The 19,714-nt window shown below is 33.5% G+C and overlaps 1 pseudogene; it reads left to right on the top strand.

Annotated features, from left to right (window-relative positions):
* Positions 1-11,484: 11,484 nt before the first annotated feature.
* LOC115984679 lies at positions 11,485-15,590 on the top strand (annotated as a pseudogene).
* Positions 15,591-19,714: the final 4,124 nt, after the last annotated feature.

The following is a 19,714-nucleotide window of genomic DNA, read 5'->3' as shown; positions in this document are numbered from 1 at the left end:
AAGGGAAAAAAAATAAACAAACCAATAAACATAAAACTTTCCGTATCTTTCAAATTCTGATTGTTTTGTACCTAACTAAAATTCTTTACACTCATAATAACAATATCTTCTATGTTAATAACTCACATGCATAATGCTTATAATTACAAATTTACAACCTGAGGAAGAGATAGATTTTAAGGAGCAAAAAAGGTATATATTAAGTTTACACACTTCTAATTCAAAGTTCACTAATGATATGGACTTTTGGACTTTTTCTTTTACTTTAGTTTTGTATTGTGCTAGCTAGACTTAATGTTTGTTACTTAGTCCTAGTATTTAACTCTACTACTTAGTATTTAATTTAGTGTTAGACGTTTAGCAATGTAGACGGATAGTTGTAAATGATTTTTCATTTTGTACTTTTTTTTCTCTACTACTTAGTATTTAACTTAGTGTTAGACGTTTAGTATTGTAGATGTGTAGTTGTAATTGCTTTTGTCTTTTGTATTTTTTTCATCTACTACTTAGTATTTAACTTTGTGTTAGACATTTAGTAGTGTAGATGCTTTTTCCTTTGTATTTATTGTCTTTTAATTAAATTTTTTTTAATAAATGGGGGAATGGCCACTGCCATTGGTGACTACTAAATGGCTAAATAGTGTTTGTGCAGTGCTTTATGCATTAATGTTTATACACCTAGCACCTTGGTATGTAGTCTAAATATTTAAAAAAACAAAAAAAAAAAAAGAGTCGGCGGGTTAGTTAGATCAGGTCAAGTTGGCTTGCAAAAAACGGGCGGGCTGCAGGTTAGCCCATTTTTAATTCAAGATAAAATGGGCAAATTTGGGCTAGGTCAGCAAATTTTGGCTTGTTTTGCCATGTCTAGGGAAACCCAAGAAATGACTCCAACACATCCAAGTAATCATAGACCAACATATGTCACGACGAGACCAAATATTCCAATCGTGTTTGTAAATACGACGGTAGGAATAGAGTGGCAACTAAAGAGGAGAAAAATCACCCTCGTCCATTGTATAGCAGAAGAAGATAAAAACCAGCATCGTCCATGTAATGGACGACTACAATTGACATTAAATGAGTTCTCTATAAATGACATAAGTAATGGTTAACACATCGAACAGGCAAAAACGTAACCGATGGACCAACGAGCAAAAGACCATTGAAATCTATAACGCCCCTGCATTCATTACCAATGGATCCATAATCATAAAGAGAGGCATTTACACCCATCTTGAGGGACAAAGACCTATAAAAAGGCACAAAGAATCATTAAAAAGGTATGCAACATATGCACAACAACTCTAGCCAAATAAGCAATTTCTTTGTACAATCAAGCTTTGATCTTACTAACTCGTTGGAGGCTCCTTGGGACACACCACACCGGTGTATTCCAAGCCTACTTATCCATTTTTGCAGGATTCTGCAGCCATTGATTTGACATCGTCCATCTATCTTAACGAGGAGTTCAACTAACGATTTTCTGCATCATCAAATAGTTTAATAAAAACTAATAATTTTACCATTCTTTAACTATGACGACAGTTTTGGATGAACACTATGAATTTGTTAATCTTGAAAAAAAAATGTCCCTAATAATAATAATAATAATAATAATCAATTGGAGCACTGATTTTTTTTTCCTACTATGTTAGATATTTGGCAAAAATCCAAAATTGATCCTCTAACTTTCAGCTTTTTTCATTTCAGTCATCTAACTTTCAGTTTTTTCATTTGAGTCCTCTAACTTTCAATTTTTGTCAATGTAAGATTCTATTAGAGCTCGGTTAGGGCAGTCGTTAAGCGTACCAAAACGATGTTGTTTTGCCTTTTTTTTATTATTATTTTTTTTTATAATTTCAGAATTAAAAGAAAATAACAAAAATTTAAAATAAAAAACATTTTAGGGGAACGACGACTCTTAAATGTTTGGGGATAATGGGTTAGTTTGTGATAGAGAGAGAGAGAGTGAGTCGATTTGAGAGAGAGAGAGAGAGATTGAGTTGAGAAAGAGATCAAGTTTGGGAGAGAGACCGAAATGGAGATAGAGAGATTGAGACCGAGATAAACCGATTTGCAGAGATAGAGAGATTGAGACCGAGATACTATGGAGCATACATGTGACGGACACGAAGGTGACCAACAAGGTCGTCGGTTTTCCAAAGCCACCTCCTGCGTTGCTTCCTTGGGAACATCTTGGATATTGATGCTCCTATAAATGTAAGTTTTAATACCTGATCTTTCAACTATGAAAACAAAACAAATATTTAGTTAGAAGTTGATAAGAACAATGATTGAATTCCTGCAACTCGGTCTCTCTCTCATACTCGGTCCCTTTCTCAAACCGATTCAGTCTCTCTCTCTTAATCTGAATCAGCCTCTCTCTTAAATGGACCTGGTCTCTCTCTCTCTCAAACCGTTGACTAGTTCTTCCTTTTCCCCAAATTCTCACGTTAGGGATTTGGCCCATTTGGGTGTCTCAATGTTTCTTTGTTTTTAATTTTAGGTAAGGGGACCAACAATTTTTTTTTTTTTATACAGATTTTTCTTATTTTCTTTTAATTCCAATTTTTTTTTAAAAAAAAAAAAAGGCAAAAAGGTGTCTTTTCAGTACCCTTAACGACAGTCACTAACTGAACTCTAACAAAATCATGCATTGACAAAAATTAAAAGTTAGAGAACAGAAATGACAAAACTGAAAGTTAGAGAACTGAAATGAAAAAAACTAAAAATTAGAGAATTAATTTTGAATTTTTACCTAAATATTTTTTCATAGGAGTATAATGGATTGAATAATGAATGTGGCTACTTGTGACTTGCGAGACCCGTCAATCCGCCCAGCACGATACATGGGAAAGCTGTGAATAAAAAAGCTAAAACTAAAATCACTTGTTGACGAACGAGACTTATATGTCTCATGTACTTGCTCATTACGCTTTTAATAGGTAATAATTGTGTTGGGCTGTGCTTGACAGTGACGAGGGCCAGCTGTATTTGGAGTGTGGATCTTTCTTTTTCGGCTGAATAATTGGAGTGTGGACCTTGACTACGAAGTCCAGAAATCTTTTAATGCAGTCAAAAAAATCAAACAAATATATTCCATGCAAAAATTTCAGTTTATTTTAGTAGAAAATTTTATTTCTTTTTAGACCACTTTTAAAAATATTCACAAAATAATATTTTTATTTTATTAAAATATTATTTTTTTTAATATTTTTTATTGTTTCTCTCTCATCTCATACATCACAATTACCATTTATTTTTTCTTTTGTTCTCGAAAAAAGAATAAAAATGGACTATATATGCATAACTTTAAAGATGTGAATGATTTTTATGATTGGTTGGCCAAAATTTTGCATTTAGGTCATTTTATTTGGACCAATGCAAGTGCTCCAACTATTGCAATAAATTTAAGACACACCTAATTTACAATTTTACAACATGATGAAATAAAAAATTTTATGCCTACATTGTACTTGCAAGGTAAACTTATATTTGCCTCTTTTAATGTGTCTATAATACAATTTGCGCTGTAAGTACAATATAAACATATAAAGGTCTGGTGAGATGATCTACAGTATAAGGGATAGATACTTTATATCCATTTATTGCATGCATTCACCACTATTTTTTCTTTTTTCTTTTTTCATTTACAATCTACTACCTCAATAAATTATAAATTATAAAGTTGAGTGTGAACTTCATAATAAAAATATATATAAATAAATAAACTGAGTGTGAACGTAGTATTTTACAAGCTTTGGAAAATATTGAATGAGGTTGATAGGAGTAGGTTCCTCGCTTTTCTTTCTTATCAAATGTCCCTATAATCGCAAAAAAAAAAAAAAAAAAAAAAAAAAAAAAAGATGTCTCTATAATCGCTCAAGTCCTCGTAGTCAATGAGGACTAGGGGGAAAGTAATGCATGTAATAAATGGACATAAAGGATTACATAGGGGAAAAGTATATGTCATAAAATTCTCACCCCATAGGGGAAAAGTAACATGACATATAGGTCCATGAAGCATCTTTATTATCTAATCAATGGATTTTTTTTTTTTTTTTTTTAGAGAATTTCAATTTATGACGTTTACTCTGATAATTTTTTAATATCAGATCAAGACATCTATCGGTTTTTTGTGTAAGCCGGAATTGAACCTCATATCACTCTTATTCAACAAATAAAGATTTTACCAACTGAGTTAAATGAATTAGATAAATAGGTGTGAATAAGAAACCATTGGTTTATAGAGGTGTATGGTCAATTGAAGTTTCAATATAAATTAATTTACCGAGTACGGACATTACACTTTTCCAAATCTTTAATTGTTAAGGGGACAATTAGTAGTGTGGCATGTGAGAATTCAAGAAAAACTACAGCATTCCATGTGGATAATGGGTCACCGTCTAGGCGTCTATTACACGGTTTGATTAATAAAGATTATCATACCGACCATAATCCCCAAAAATTTCTTGCAATCTTGGACTGGGACCGTAACCTCCAAAAGTTTCTGAAAAAGCTACTTTGCCATACCCAGGATGAGACATGAACCAATCTAATATGTACACATGGCTAATTAAGTAACTGACTTCATGCGAAACGACCACACATTAACTAAAACCCGGAACCAACGACTTGTAGTATAATTCGAACACTTATAAGATAGTTGTTAACTGACATGTCGTATGAACTCAATCAACTGTGCGACTTAGTCGTTTATCTTCTTCTTGTTTAATCTGTATATCTTTGTATAGGATGCTAGTTTTCCTATGCTAACATGAGTATCAAAAAAAAAAATATATATATATATATATATATATATCAGTTTGTGCATGTACTTCACTGTATACCAACTCTTAAAAGATGAGTTTTTTTTTTTTTTTTAATTTTTTTTATTGTGTTTTCTTCTACGAAAATATCATTGAGTGGATTCTTCTAATCTAAGAGTCATGAATAACCCAAAAATAAGATTGTCCTCTAAATCAAAATTGAGGGTAATATAAACAAAATAAATAAATTGTTATCAACAATTTACCATCGAATTAAAGTTAAAAAGAAGATTGTCCTTGAAATCAAAATTAAGGGATGGAAACAACATAGTAACATTGGAAACTATGTCATAAACATGTAATTTATATATGATATACAAAATTGGAACCCACTTTATCTTTGTCGTTAACTAAAACTTTAATATCAATAAAAATAAGGGAGATCGTGAGAGAAGAATTATAAAAAGAAAAACCTTACATGTAAGTTCATAACAATTTTTTTTAAATAATATACAAAATAATATAAAATCACCTCTAACCATATTTAATGATTGATTCTCAAACTATAAACATATAGATTGGATAAAACTTAAGGAAATAAGGTTAACAAAAGACAAAAAAATAAAAAAATAAAAAATACACAATTTGATGAAAAATAAAAATACATACCTGGTAATGTAGGTAGGTGAAGAATAGAGTAAAAAGTTGTACGGTAGGTAGTAAAAAATCATAATTTTACCACATATATTTATACTCCATGTTGAAGAAGTTGATATGATGAACAAAAAGTCTCCACATTGAAGAAGTTGATATGAACAATAAATTGTGCCATGTGATGAGAGGAAATAGCAAAATATTCTAAACTAACGTCTAACATAAAATTTGTAGATAAAAAAAAAAAAAAATGATCAGGCACCTAATCTGAAAAGTTAGATAAAAAGGATGTATATCAAATTATAGGCCTCATGTATATCAATTAATTAGAACTCTTTTGTTTTGTAGATAAAAACAAAAAAAAAAAAATTGCATTTTAGGCACCTAATTTGAAATATTCTAGATTAAAAGGGCTCGTGAATTTAGAACTCTATATCTATATTAACGTTAATCATAACTCTATATTAAATTTTGGGGTTTATCCAAAGAATAAAAAAGTGAAGGAAAAAATAAATAGATTTAAAAAAAATGAGTACACGAGATGTTAAATTAGAAAATATATGGATTAATGTAGGCCTCATGTATTTAGAACTCTATATCTATATTAACATTAATCATATATAACTCTATACTAAATTTTGGAGTTTATACAAAGAATAATTAAAAAAGTGAAGGAAAAAAAAAATAGTTAAAAAAAAAGGAGTCCATGAGACGTTAAATTAGAAAAGATATAGATGAACAATTTAGTTTTTGCATTTCAAATTGATTTGGTCTCTCTTAGGTATAGTAGTTGTATGCCATCAACTAACTAAATTTAATTTTTAAAAAATAAATTTAATAAATCTTTTGCAATTTAGTGCATCCACTTGACGCAACCACATTTTCTAAACTCAACTTTTATTATACAATGTGGGTTTTGGATGAACACTATGAATTTGTTAATCTTGAAAAAAAAAATTGTCCCTGATAATAATAATAATAATAATAATAATAATAATAATAATAATAATAATAATTACTGTGGCAGGTAAAATTAACAGCTAAAAAACCATGTGGATGGTGACGTGTTATTTTTGCACACACAATATATTTTTAGAGGTGGAATGCAAGATCACCCTTTTTAGTACCCGGCTACAATACAACAAATAGTAAACAGACTAGTTCATAGTATGTAGTTATCAGACTCAAGAATGAAGGCCCTTTATTGGTTAAGTGCTCATCCTCGGGTTTAGTATAAGGAAGGGCTTTACAGTTGGTCAGTCTACCTCCTGTTCTTTCTCTTTCTCTCCTGTTTCTCTCTTTCTCTCTCTCCCTTCACCTCTCTTGATCCAGATGTTTCTTAGCTTTATATAGTTAGCTAGAATGCATCTAGACTCTACATTTGGAGGGTTAGGATTTCACTCCCTTGATACTTGTCCCATCAAGGCCTTATTAATAGGCCTGTACACTGAAGTTTTAGTTGTGTGAGCACTGTTCATGGTCACTTCCCCATTAATGCGGCCAGCAAGTGGTTGCAATGCATTTAATGCGAAGGGTATGGCTTCTGTGTCCTTCTTCTTTCTTCTCTTTTTGGTTTAGTGCGAGGTCACTCTTCTCTCTCTTCAGGTTGCACTGTGCTCCCTTTACCATGGGTTCTCGTCCCCTTACAATAATAATAATAATAATAATAAAAATTGGAGCACTGATTTTTTTCTTTTCCGCTATGTTAGATATTTCTTCATACGAGTACGATGGATTGAATAATGAATGTGGCCATGTGTGACTTGTGAGACCTGTCAAGCATGGAGTAATGCGGAAAATTATTGTGTACTCCCGGAGTACCATAAATGCGTACTCCTTCCTCACACATGAATGGTGGGTCCCACTAATTAAATTCATGGTAGGACCCGCCATTTATGTGAGAGGGGGGAGTATGCATTTATGGTACTCTGGGAGTACCTAATAATTTTCCGGAGTAATGCTAGGGACACTAATTTTGGCACAACTTCGTGCCATAACTTACTAAATGGCGAGTTGTGATTGGTAAAAGTGTGTCCTCACATGGCCTACTATCACACCCTTACCAATCACAACTCGCCATGTGACAAGTTGTGGCACAAAATCATGTCAAAATTGGTGTCCTGACATTACTCATCAAGCACATCCGAAAGGAAAGCTATGACTAAAAAAAGCTAAAACTAAAATCAAATGTGATAGAAAAGTTTTTTCTGCACTAGATTAATGTCTCATAGTGAGACATGGGTCACATACTTTGACAGTGACGATGGGTACGAAGTGGGAAGTCTAGCAATCTTTTAATTCAGTCAATATCTATCTTTGCCATAAAAGTCAAATAAATATATTCCACCCAAAAATTTCGGTTTATTTTTAGTATAAAATTTATTTATTTTTAGACCACTTCAAAAAAAAAAAAAAAACATTCACATAATAATATCTATTATATTTTTTTATTTTATTAAAATATTAATTAAATTTTTTTTTTGATTGTTTCTCTCTTATCTCATACATCACAATTACCATCTATTTTTTTCCTTTGTTCTCAAAAAAAGCAAAAAAAAAAAAAAAAAAAAAAAAAAAAAAAGAATAAAAATGGACTATATATGCATAACTTTAAACAGATTGATGTGAATAATTTTTAAGATTGATTGGCCAAATTGCATTTCGATCATTTTGCTTGGACCAATGCAAGTGCTCCAACTATTTCAATAAACTTAAGACACGCCCAATTTACAATTTTACAACATGATGAAATAAAACTTTATGTCTACATTGTAATTGCAAGATAAACTTAAATTTGCCTCTTTTTGTGTGTCTACAATACAAGTTTGCATTATAAGTACAAAATAAACATATAAAGGTCTGATTAAATGATCTCCAGTATAATTGATGGATACTTTATGTCCATTTATTACATGCATTCACCACTAGTTAATTTTTTATCATTTACAATATACCACCTCAATAAATTATAAATTATAAAGTTGAGTGTGAACTTCATAATAAAAAAATATATATGTATATAAATAAATAAACTGAGTGTGAACATAGTATTTTACAAGCTTTGGAATTTTTTTTAGAGTGTTTCAACCTATAGTGTTTGCTCCTGATGATAGCTCTTTATTATCAGATCAAGACATCAATCAATTTTTGGTGTAGGCAGGGATTGAACCCCAGATCTCTTATACAACCATTAGAGACTTTACCAGTTGAGCTAACTGGAACCCACTTTGGAAAATATTGAATGAGGTAGATAGGAGTAGGTTGCTCCCTTTTTTTTCTTATCAAATGTCCCTATAGTCGCTAAAAAAAAGAAAAGAAAAGATGTCTCTACTCTTTATAATCGCTCAAGTCCTCGTAGTCAATGAGGACTAGGGGGAAAGTAATGCATGTAATAAATGGACATAAAGGATTACATAGGGGAAAAGTTTAAGTCATAAAATTCTCACCCCTTAGGGGAAAAGTAACATCAATATAGGTCCATGAGGCATCTTTATTATCTAATCAATGGATTAATTGTTGTTGCTGTTGTTTTTTTTTTTTTTTTTTGGTAGAGAATTTCAACCTATAGTGTTTGCTCTTTAATGATAATTTTTTATTATCAGACCAAGACACCTATCAGCTTTTTTTGTGTAAGCGGAAATTGAACCTCATATCACTCTTATTCAACCATTAGAGACTTTTCCAATTGAGCTAAATAGATTAGGTGAATAGGTACGAAAAAAAAAAAAAAAAAAAACCATTGGTTTATTTATGGTATTTAGCCATAATTGACTTTAGGACACATAATGATCATAGAGGTGTATGGTCAATTGAAGTTTCAATATAAATTAATTTACCGAGTACGGACACTACACTTTTCCGAATCTTTAATTGAGCATTCACAATGGGAAATGCTATCCTATTCTATTTTACCATATCAAAAAGTTACTTTATCAATTATAACATACTATTTTACAACACAACCAATATCCAAACTTTTATTTTCCTATTCTACTCATTAAAATAATATATATTACCCGCTAAAAGAATATAATATATTCTAATATAACTCTCTCTCTTTCTTCTCCCCCATCTCTCTTCCACTTTATCAATTAAAATATAGTATAATTTTTACTAAAGTGCTACAATGACACTATAGCACAGTTGCAAAAAAATTTGCAATTGTAAGATTTTACAAGTCCAATTGCTAGACTCTTTTTGTGCCTTTATGCTAAATTTTCCCTACATATACCATTTACAATTGCCAATGGGAATTTAAGGTGACAATTAGTAGTGTGGCATGTGAGAATTCAGGAAAAACTATAGCATTCCATGTGGATCATGGGTCACCGTCTAGGCGTCTATTACATGGTTTGATTAATAAAGATTATCAGACCGACCACACATCTTGCTATAGATCAAACAGTAGCAGGATGTAAAAAATTTTCCATTCCCAAATGTGGAATGTACGTATTTTGTGCATTTTTGTAAACAATGAGAGCTATTATGCATTATTAGCTCCCTGGATGGATGGGAATACTCGATTAGATAGTGTTCAATAAAAATAAAAAGATTTTTCAGGGTGAGATTCAAACATGGTTTCATCCCAAAAATCGAAAAAGAAAAAAAAAAAAAAAAAAAAGAAGAAGAAGAAGATTCACTCTTGGGTTTCAACTTCAACTGATCATTCAAAAAGCGACCAGCAAAAATAATTGCCCTTTAACACAACTATTGTACAATCAGCTAGCCCGCTCAATATTTACTGCCTTTCTCTTCTCTGCCGGTCAGTTTCTCCTCTCTTCTTTTTATCGTGTAAATAGTGATTTAGTTAGTTTTAGAAGGTCACATGCTTCTCACATGTTCATATTCCCTTAGTGTTTTAACGTGAAACTAACTAGAGTATTGATTTGGCAAGTGTATATAGTTTAGGGAGTAAATTGGCATATAAAAAAATTTAGGGGGTGTCTTGGCCACTAGTTCAAAGTTTAGTGGGTGTATGGGCATTTTTCCCAAATTATTTCACATAAAATTGCAAAGTTTGATGAAAAGGCACAATCAAAAGGCAAAAGCACATTTATTAAAATACTAATATAATGGTTGTCAGGTTTTGGAAAATCTTTGCAAAACTTACCTAACGGATGAAATGAAAAGGCAGAATCAAAAGACACCTTTGGAAAATCTTGGCAAATTTGACTTGCGGTCTTGCACTATCAACTTTAGAGTTTAGACTTTGCAGAGTCTTTTAAGTAACTATACTTTGAAATCTCCCCTCCCAAGTGGAGATTCGAGATTAATTACCTTATCAAAAGGCTAAAGCACATTCACTAAATTACAAACATAATGGTTGTTAGGTTTTCGGAAAATCTTTGCAAAAACTTACCTAACCAATGAAATAAAAAGAAAGAATCAAAAGATGCTTTTGGAAAATCTTGGCAAACTTTTTTTGAGAAGGAAAAATCTTGGCAAACTTGACTTGCGGTCCTAAATTATCAACTTTTGACTTTGCAATATCTCAAAAAAAAAAAAAAAAAATTCACACAAGTTCCAACTTCAGCGAACAAAATGGCCTTAGATTAATTACCTGATCCTACTAATTTTTTGAATTAATATTTATTTTCCCGCTATAAATGGCAGCTACTTTACCTATTATTAGAGTGGAAAGTCCTAAATTTGATCATTGACTTTACTCTACTTCTAATTTAAAATGTTAAAAATTTCACGTATTGGTCTCTACTTATTAAGTTCGAGTTTAGGTCTACACATTAGTTGGAGTGTTAGAGCTATGTTTAAATAATTAAATTTATCATTTCGTAACAATTTAAGTTTTTGAGACAATTGATAATTTAACAACTACTACCTAACCCAATTTCTTTTATGTTTTGTAGCGAGGCATGTGAGTATTCATGACCTTTGAGATTTGGTGCTACCTAACCCAATTTCTTTCATCTCTCTCTCTCTCTCTCTCTCTCTCTCTCTCTCTCTCTCTCCTTATAAATTTGTCACTTCTTGAGGTTCTATACACAGCCAAATTAGCCTTCCCTCACAATACACACTTGTACCAACTACCCCTTCAACCATATTTATGGGGCTTTCCCAGTGGAGTTCATCTCCACCATCCTCTTCTCTTTTCATGCATGCTTTTATCCTTCTCTGGTGGTGTGGCTTGTTAGTCACCTCTGTTGTTGGTGGAAATAATGAGACAGACCGGTTGGCGTTGCTTGAGTTCAAAGCCAAGATCACTGATGATCCTCTCCAGGTTATGAGCTCTTGGAATGACAGCATCCACTTTTGTCAGTGGCGAGCGGTTACTTGTGGTCATCGACATCAGAGGGTCATTATGTTGAACCTACGATCTTTGAAGCTGGTAGGCTCCATATCACCACATATTGGTAATTTAAGTTTTTTGAAGACTCTAACACTCTCAAACAACAACTTTCATGATGAAATTCCTTCAGAAATTGATCGTTTACGCAGATTGCAAAACCTACGTTTGTACAATAACACGCTTAGTGGCAAAATTCCAAGAAATTTATCCCATTGCACGAACCTCAAACACATTAATTTTGGTTGCAACCTTTTGGATGGGGAAATACCTGCAACTCTTGGCACTTTGTCAAAACTTCAAATCGTTTCTTTTGAAATAAATAATTTGACAGGAAGTATCCCACCTTTTTTCGATAACTTATCCTCTCTAGAAGTGTTTGGTGCACTTTCTAATAACTTGGGTGGGAGTATCCCTCATTCTTTTGGCCAACTGACGAAACTTGAATTTTTTTCTTTTGGTTTAAATAGGTTGTTTGGAAGAATTCCTCCTTCAATCTTCAATTTGTCTTCACTAAAATATTTTGATGTAGGAAGAAACCAAATCCAAGGGCATCTTCCGTTGGATATAGGTATCACCCTACCAAATATCGAAAATTTAAGCGTTGCTGATAACCAATTTACTGGACCTATCCCTATTTCAATATCTAATGCCTCAAATCTAAAGTCACTTCAATTTTCCGGAAATAAACTAAGAGGAGGAGTTCCTTCTTTGGAGAAGTTAAATGGACTTTCAGTTTTTGTCATAGGCTTTAACAAACTTGGAAATGGAGGGGCAAATGACTTGAGTTTTCTTTGTTCTTTGACAAATGCCACATATCTGACTATATTGGGGATAAGTGTCAATAACTTCGGGGGAGAGTTGCCCAAATGCATTGTGAATTTCTCAACTAATCTTAAAACTTTTGTCCTAGATAATAATAAAATATCTGGCAAGATTCCTATTGGGATAGGAAATTTGACCAATTTGGAGAGACTAGACATATGGAATACTGCATTATCAGGTAATATTCCCTTTGAAATTGGAAAGCTTCATAAGTTACAATATTTGGCTTTATCTCAAAACAATTTCTTTGGGAATATGCCATCATCTCTTGGAAATTTAACTCTTTTGATAAAATTGTTTTTAGGTGATAATAATCTTCAAGGAAGTATCCCCTTAAGCCTAGGCAAGTGTCAAAATTTGAATTTGTTGAGTCTTTCTAATAATAATCTTAGTGGTACCATATCATCTCAAATCAGTAGTTTCTCATTCTCACCAGTTTTTGTAGACTTGTCAGGCAACAAATTTACTGGTGTCCTTCCCATGGAAATAGGAAATTTAAAAAATCTAGAATACTTTGATATTTCTAAAAACATGTTGTTTGGAAAAATTCCAACAAGTCTTGGTCGCTGTGTAAAACTAGAATATCTACCCATGAGAAGCAACTTCTTTCAAGGGGTCATTCCTTCATCTTTGGAATCATTAAGGGGCCTTCAAGTTTTAGATCTTTCTAAAAACAATTTCTCTGGCAATATTCCAAAATTTTTGGAGAGCTTTATCTTCTTGGAGTTATTGAATTTGTCTTATAACAATTTCGATGGGGAGGTACCAACAAATGGAGTTTTCAAGAACATAAGTGCAACCGTGATTAAGGGAAACAGCAAGCTATGTGGAGGCATGCCAAAGTTTGAGCTTCCTATATGTAAATACAATAAACCCAAGAAGAGGAAGTTGACTCCTTCCTTGAAGCTAGTAATCTCTATACTTTCTGGCCTTTTTGGAGTAACTTTGGTAATGTTATTTTTACTTCTTTGCACTTTAAAAAGAAAAAGGAGAGAAAGTATTTTAAATAATCCGGGAAATTTAATATTGAATGTATCTTACCAAAGTCTCCTAAAAGCTACGGGTGCATTCTCTACCACTAATTTAATTGGTGTGGGTAGCTTTGGATCTGTACATAAAGGAATTCTTGATCATGACAAACGTAAAGTTGCTGTCAAGGTGCTTAACCTTTTGTAGCATGGAGCTTCAAAAAGTTTTATTGCTGAATGTGAGGCTTTGCGAAATATCAGACATCGGAATCTGGTAAAGGTACTCACAGCATGTTCAGGTGTTGACTATCAAGGCCATGATTTCAAAGCATTGGTATACGAGTTCATGACTAATGGTAACCTAGATGAGTGGTTGCATCCGATTTCAAGAATAAATGAGGTTCCTGAAGAACAAACAAATTTGAATTTTCTTCAAAGACTAAATATTGCTATTGATGTTGCAAATGCATTGGAATATCTTCATCATTGTTGCCATTCACCAATTGTTCATTGTGATCTCAAGCCTAGCAATGTTCTTCTTGATGATGAAATGATTGGACATGTAGGTGATTTTGGCTTAGCAAGGTTCCTTTGTAAGGCCACCCGAGAGTGTTTCACTAATCAATCAAGCTCTATCGAATTGAAAGGAACAGTTGGTTACGCTCCTCCAGGTGAATATCTTTTCCATTTTTGAACATTAAATATTTTTATTTTCATAATATTTTTTAGTGTGCTAATTTCAAGCATGGAAATAACTTAAGGAAGCCTTTTAGAAGATGGAGCATGTCCTATAAAAAATTTCTACTTGTCATAATTGTTTTTTTATTTTATATGCCGATAGGAATATCCTTCAAAGTTGTGCTATTATATTATTTTATTTTTTTTAATATGAAACTTGATCAATCATATTCCAAATGCTATGTGCAGTTGCAGAATATGGTATGGGAAATAAGGTGTCAACTTTTGGTGATGTCTACAGTTATGGTATATTATTATTGGAGATGTTCACAAGAAAAAGGCCCACTGATAACATTTTCAAAGACGACTTGAACCTTCATGATTTTGTTAGAGGAGCTTTGCCCGAACGAGTGATTAACATTGTGGATCCTATTATTCTTTCGGAAAGAGAAGATATGGAAACAAGGACAAATGATAGTCACATTCAAAATCGAATAGGATGTCCCAAAATTCTGGAGTGCTTGATTTTGATATTTGGAATTGGAGTTTTTTGTTCTATGGAATCTCCAAGAGAAAGGATGAACATTAGTGATGTTGTAGCTCAGTTGCATTTGATTAGAGACAAGCTCCTCAGAACAAGAATACACCGAGAAAGACTTCAACTTACAGGTAACTTGTTCATGACACAGTACTTGTTGCTCTAACACCCACTCCAAACCTTTATGGAGGGAGGGGGATCATATATCCAACACAATGCTATGTGCTTGTCACAGTACTTTCTTTTGTTCTAGTGAAATTGATAATATTGATGCCATGTGAAATTTGAATACATGATGGTAGTATTCATATTATTAAGATTCATCTAATTTGTTTTCTATGATTCAAAATATGCTCTTTTTTTTCCCGTCCCCCCTCAAAATTTTTGTTGAAAAATACATAAATCAAAATGACGTTTAAGCTATTTTCGATTTGGTGATTTCTACGATTAGTGATTATTGGTTTTGTACTTACACTCAGTACTTTTTATAGAGATGCGTTTGATGACTTTGATGTAGACCTAGGCTTAAATTACTCTTAAGTATGGAATTTTAATGGGTAAGAAGTTTAACTAATTTAATAGGAATGATTTAGTTGTTTATAATCTTAACTATCTCTCAAGTACCAAGATAACCATTTCCATAAAACATTTAATGAGTTTTGGATTCAAAAATTGAACCTTCTTGCATTATTATGAACCCCCTTACTATTTTGAAAACCAAAATTTCTTCCTATACATAGAAATGATTTCCCTTAATTGAATGATTTTGAGGGATAATTGTCCTACTTGAATGCAGGTACAGAGGACCAATGACCCTATTGGAAGGCATCATGATTATGAGGTTTTGATTTTCTATGATGTTGGAACAAAATAATCAGATTTGTAGCGCCTCCTTTTGTTTCTTTTAACACTCGCTTATAAGTTTATCTTGTTTTTTTTTTTTTTTTTTTTTTTTAACATCCATGGAATATTTGTGGCTATAACATTGCTTTTAAAAAATAATAATGACTCTGTGGATGTAGGCTTTTATGTCTGAACCACGTTAAAACTATTGTCTTCCATCTTTTGTTTGCCTTCATTTTTCACAAAGGAATGTATAGCTTCAAGCCTTAGATAGCACCAGTAGCCAACAAGGCTTCTAGTTTGGTAGTTATTTGTTCCTTTGTCACTACAAATTATTAGCACTATAACGATGTTTGTCACCCATAATTTGATGATTACATACAAGAAAAAGTGATTTACTTTAAGATCATACCATTAAGGTTATTGCGAAGCACCGAATAGTTTCGTGTAGATCTTATAATGAGAGTCTTTTTATGCTTAACAGGATTTTTTTTTTCTTCCAAATAATATCTTTTGAAGTTTACTTGAAATAAATAAAGATGGTCTGTTTCATAATTAATTTAGATTTTATTTTATGAATTTTGATAGGCCAAGAATTTATTGACCCCTTTGGTAAATTGACCAATTAATTAGCCAAGTGAATTAATTAGGTTCAATTACATACAATAAGCGTGGTAGCACAAACAAATCACCAATTAATCTAAATGCAGCGGAAATTAAATTTGACATAAGTGATTTGTTTACGAATGGGGAGAACCACCGAGGTAAAATCCCAAAGGGTGAATTTAAGGTCACTACTTCCGAGAATCCACTATTATCAAAACAAGACAAGTAAAAGGAATCCTAGTACCAAATGCCAACCTATAGCTGAACCCTTACCCCAATACACAATTGGATATGTAATGTAGTGACAATCTCTCCTTTCAATGCACGACTCCTAGTACATGACTAACCAATCAATGCACGAATCCAAGTACATGACTAACACACAAACTTGAGAAAGATGTTGGCTGCAAAGTTTTTCAGTTCATCCAGACAATGAAGATTAAGAAGCTCCTTGGTTACAAAACTCTTGGCGTAAAGATGCAACAACTTCTACAAGGAATATGATGAACTAGGGTAAGTTTGTCTCCGGTCACAATATGAGTGCAACAACAACTACAACAAAACTTTGCATCACTCGAGACGGCCCTTAAAATAATCCTTATATATGTCTTGGGTTGTGAGAAAAGAAATCCTACACAAATAACTTGGATATGCATGAAAAACAGATCTGGAAATCTGAATTTCGTAATTCTCGATAGATACAACTTCTGTTGAGAGCTGTCGAGAATCAGGCATTAAACCACGATAGATATTATCTGTTGAGCTATCTGTCGAGCTTTAATGAACAACACTTCTTCACTTGTTTCTTGGATAGATTTGCATGGCTTCAATACTAGACTTAAACTCTTGGTCCTTGAAGTACTAAACTTATCCTAAATCTACCCAATTACAAGTAAAGTGCGTTTTGTCAAAGGATTAGCCAATATTACAATAACATTTGTTCTAGCAAGTTCCACATATGTCTTAATAATCTCCCCCTTTGGCAATCTATGACAAAACCACCACAAACAAATGAAGTATGAGAGAAGTCATAAATCACTAAACTTATAATCACTTGTTGAGTACAATAAAATCTAATCCTAACACAAACTCTTGAAAAACTTTGCAAGAAGAGAGTTCATGGCATGATAGATTTTGACAACCTGTTTTTCTGAAACACTTTAAACAAAACTCATCAAGACATCTTCGTGTGAAACAAAAATAAAAGATTGCATTTTCTTCTATAAAGAAACATGTGTATAAAGAGAGAAAAGAAACAATACATGGAGAGATAGATGAATGATAATAACATCATCATATATATAAAAGAGAAATAAGTACAATGTTTGCTATCACTAAGTGGTCACAAGACCGGTGTACAAAAGGATAATGTAACTACAAAGAAAGAAAAAAAAATACATAAATCCTCACTACATCCCTTATAAATATAAACATTCCCCCTATCAAAAATGTCTTATGCTAACTCTCCCCCTTAATACATGACTACTGTCAAAAATGTCCCAATACTACTTCCTCATCACCAAAAGAGCTAGCATCCTTATCCTCATCATCATCATCATCATCGGAGCCATCATCAGCATTCTTGTCCTAAGAAGCCACTAGAGAAGGTGAGGGAGATAGAGACATGGAGAAGCCACCCATGCGAGCCTGTCGTCGTGTGATATGACTAACATGGGTGTTCACCTGATACAACTCAGTAGTGAGTGTATCAAGGCGAGCATCCATGCGCTCAAGCTGCGCCATGACAGCCTCAAGCGTCACACCACCTACTGAAGAAGAAGAAGGAGCGAAGGTGGATGGAACGGAAGGGGCTAGAGGAGTCGCCATCTCGGTCCGTGGCCGTTTCAGTCAAAGCTGAGCCTTGCTCCATCGAACAGACCCCGCACTAATGGCACCCATGACGGTGAAGTGAGAAGACTCGGGATAAGGAATAGAAAGATGGTGAAGGATCCGCATGATAGCTGATGGAAAGATGAGCTTGTCATGGGTCGTCGTATCCTTATAAACATCAATGAGAGAGAGAATGAAGTGAGAAGGGAAGTCTATAGTAAGATCCTCAATGAGGGAAAGCAAAAAGCGAGAACGAGGCTCGGTAATGGAGTTATAGTGAGACATGGGATGGAGAACAAAAGTCATCACCATGCTTAGAAACTTCGGACCTTTTGCAGAGCCCGAGCATGAGGTGTTTTGGCACTCACCCTATGAAAAAGGTGTCTCACAAAAGAGAGACAGAAGTTCGGCCTTGGACACAGTCCTGAGACGTGGACAAGTCGGGTAGTCAGGATGCGCTACCCATGGAATGTGTAGTATCTTGGAAAGGAGCTCCAGAGTGACTACGATATGTGTACCTCGAATCTGCATAGCAAATTGAGGTATAGAGGTATCGAAACTATGCATATTAGAGTAGAACTCCTGTATGATCACGGTGGGACAACTCGCGGGTATCTCACAGAGAGATTCCCATCCCCGACTGTGAATGACAGTGGGTAGAGTAGTACTGGAAAAGTTCGATAAAACTATGTGGCACTCCAAATGAACACCAAATCTGGAGAAGTTCTATGAAAAGTCCTTACGGGCCTTCTCATCACGGAATCGAATATGAAGAGGAGTAGGATCAGAAGAAGATGTCCTAGAACGAAGTGGGTTTCAAGTCAAAGCAAATTTGCACTTGGGTGCCATATGCAGACTATCCACGAGAGAGAGAGAGAGAGAGAGAGAGAGAGAGAGAGAGAGAGAGAGAGAGAGAGAGAGAGAGAGAGAGAGAGAGAGAGAGAGAGAGAGACAAATAGAAAAAGCACCATCACAACAAAGTACCAAATATAAAGAAAAGAGAGGGTACATATGCATGAAATGTGCATAAGCATGTGACGTGTTAAAAATAATTGCATCATGGGTTCAACCCAATACAAACCTATCAGCACGCAATTTTCAACATATAAACACACATCTAAATGCATGAAACATTGTGAAAATTCAAATGGAATGCAATGCATGATCATATAACATCAAAAAACCAACACCTAACCCAAAAATTTTACAAGAAACTCAAAAGTTTTCAAAAATCCCAAAAATTTCAGGAAAACCCAAAACCTAGGCCTTAAATGTGTGAAATGCATGAAGAATGAAGGATTAAAAGATCATACCAGAGGAGAAATGCTCAAACTAGGTCGAAATCCAAGAGGGTAGGAGGTTTTGAGTGAGAAGAGGGTGCTTGGGAGGTGAAAGAAGAGTTTTATGTTGAGAGAGAATGAGAGAAATGAAAATTGATTTCACACTGAAGCTATTTAAAGAAATTGCAGCTCGATGGATCGAGGATTTGTCGAGATCTGTCGAGCACTAAATCTTGATAGATGGAATCTGTCAAGGTGCTATTGAGAATCTATTGACAGAAAAAATACCTCGATGGATCGAATAGCTATTGAGCAGCTATTGGCCAGACAAAAACTTTCTCGATGGATCAAGAATCTGTCGAGAAGCTATCGAGACAAATTCCTGAGAGCTTAATGGATTGAAGATGCGATAAGTTCTGTCG

The sequence above is a fragment of the Quercus lobata genome, chromosome 4, assembly GCF_001633185.2.
Source record: "Quercus lobata isolate SW786 chromosome 4, ValleyOak3.0 Primary Assembly, whole genome shotgun sequence".
NCBI classification, from domain to species: Eukaryota; Viridiplantae; Streptophyta; class Magnoliopsida; order Fagales; family Fagaceae; genus Quercus; species Quercus lobata.
Note: the sequence above shows the minus strand (reverse complement) of the source record. Positions and strands in the feature narration are given on the sequence as shown.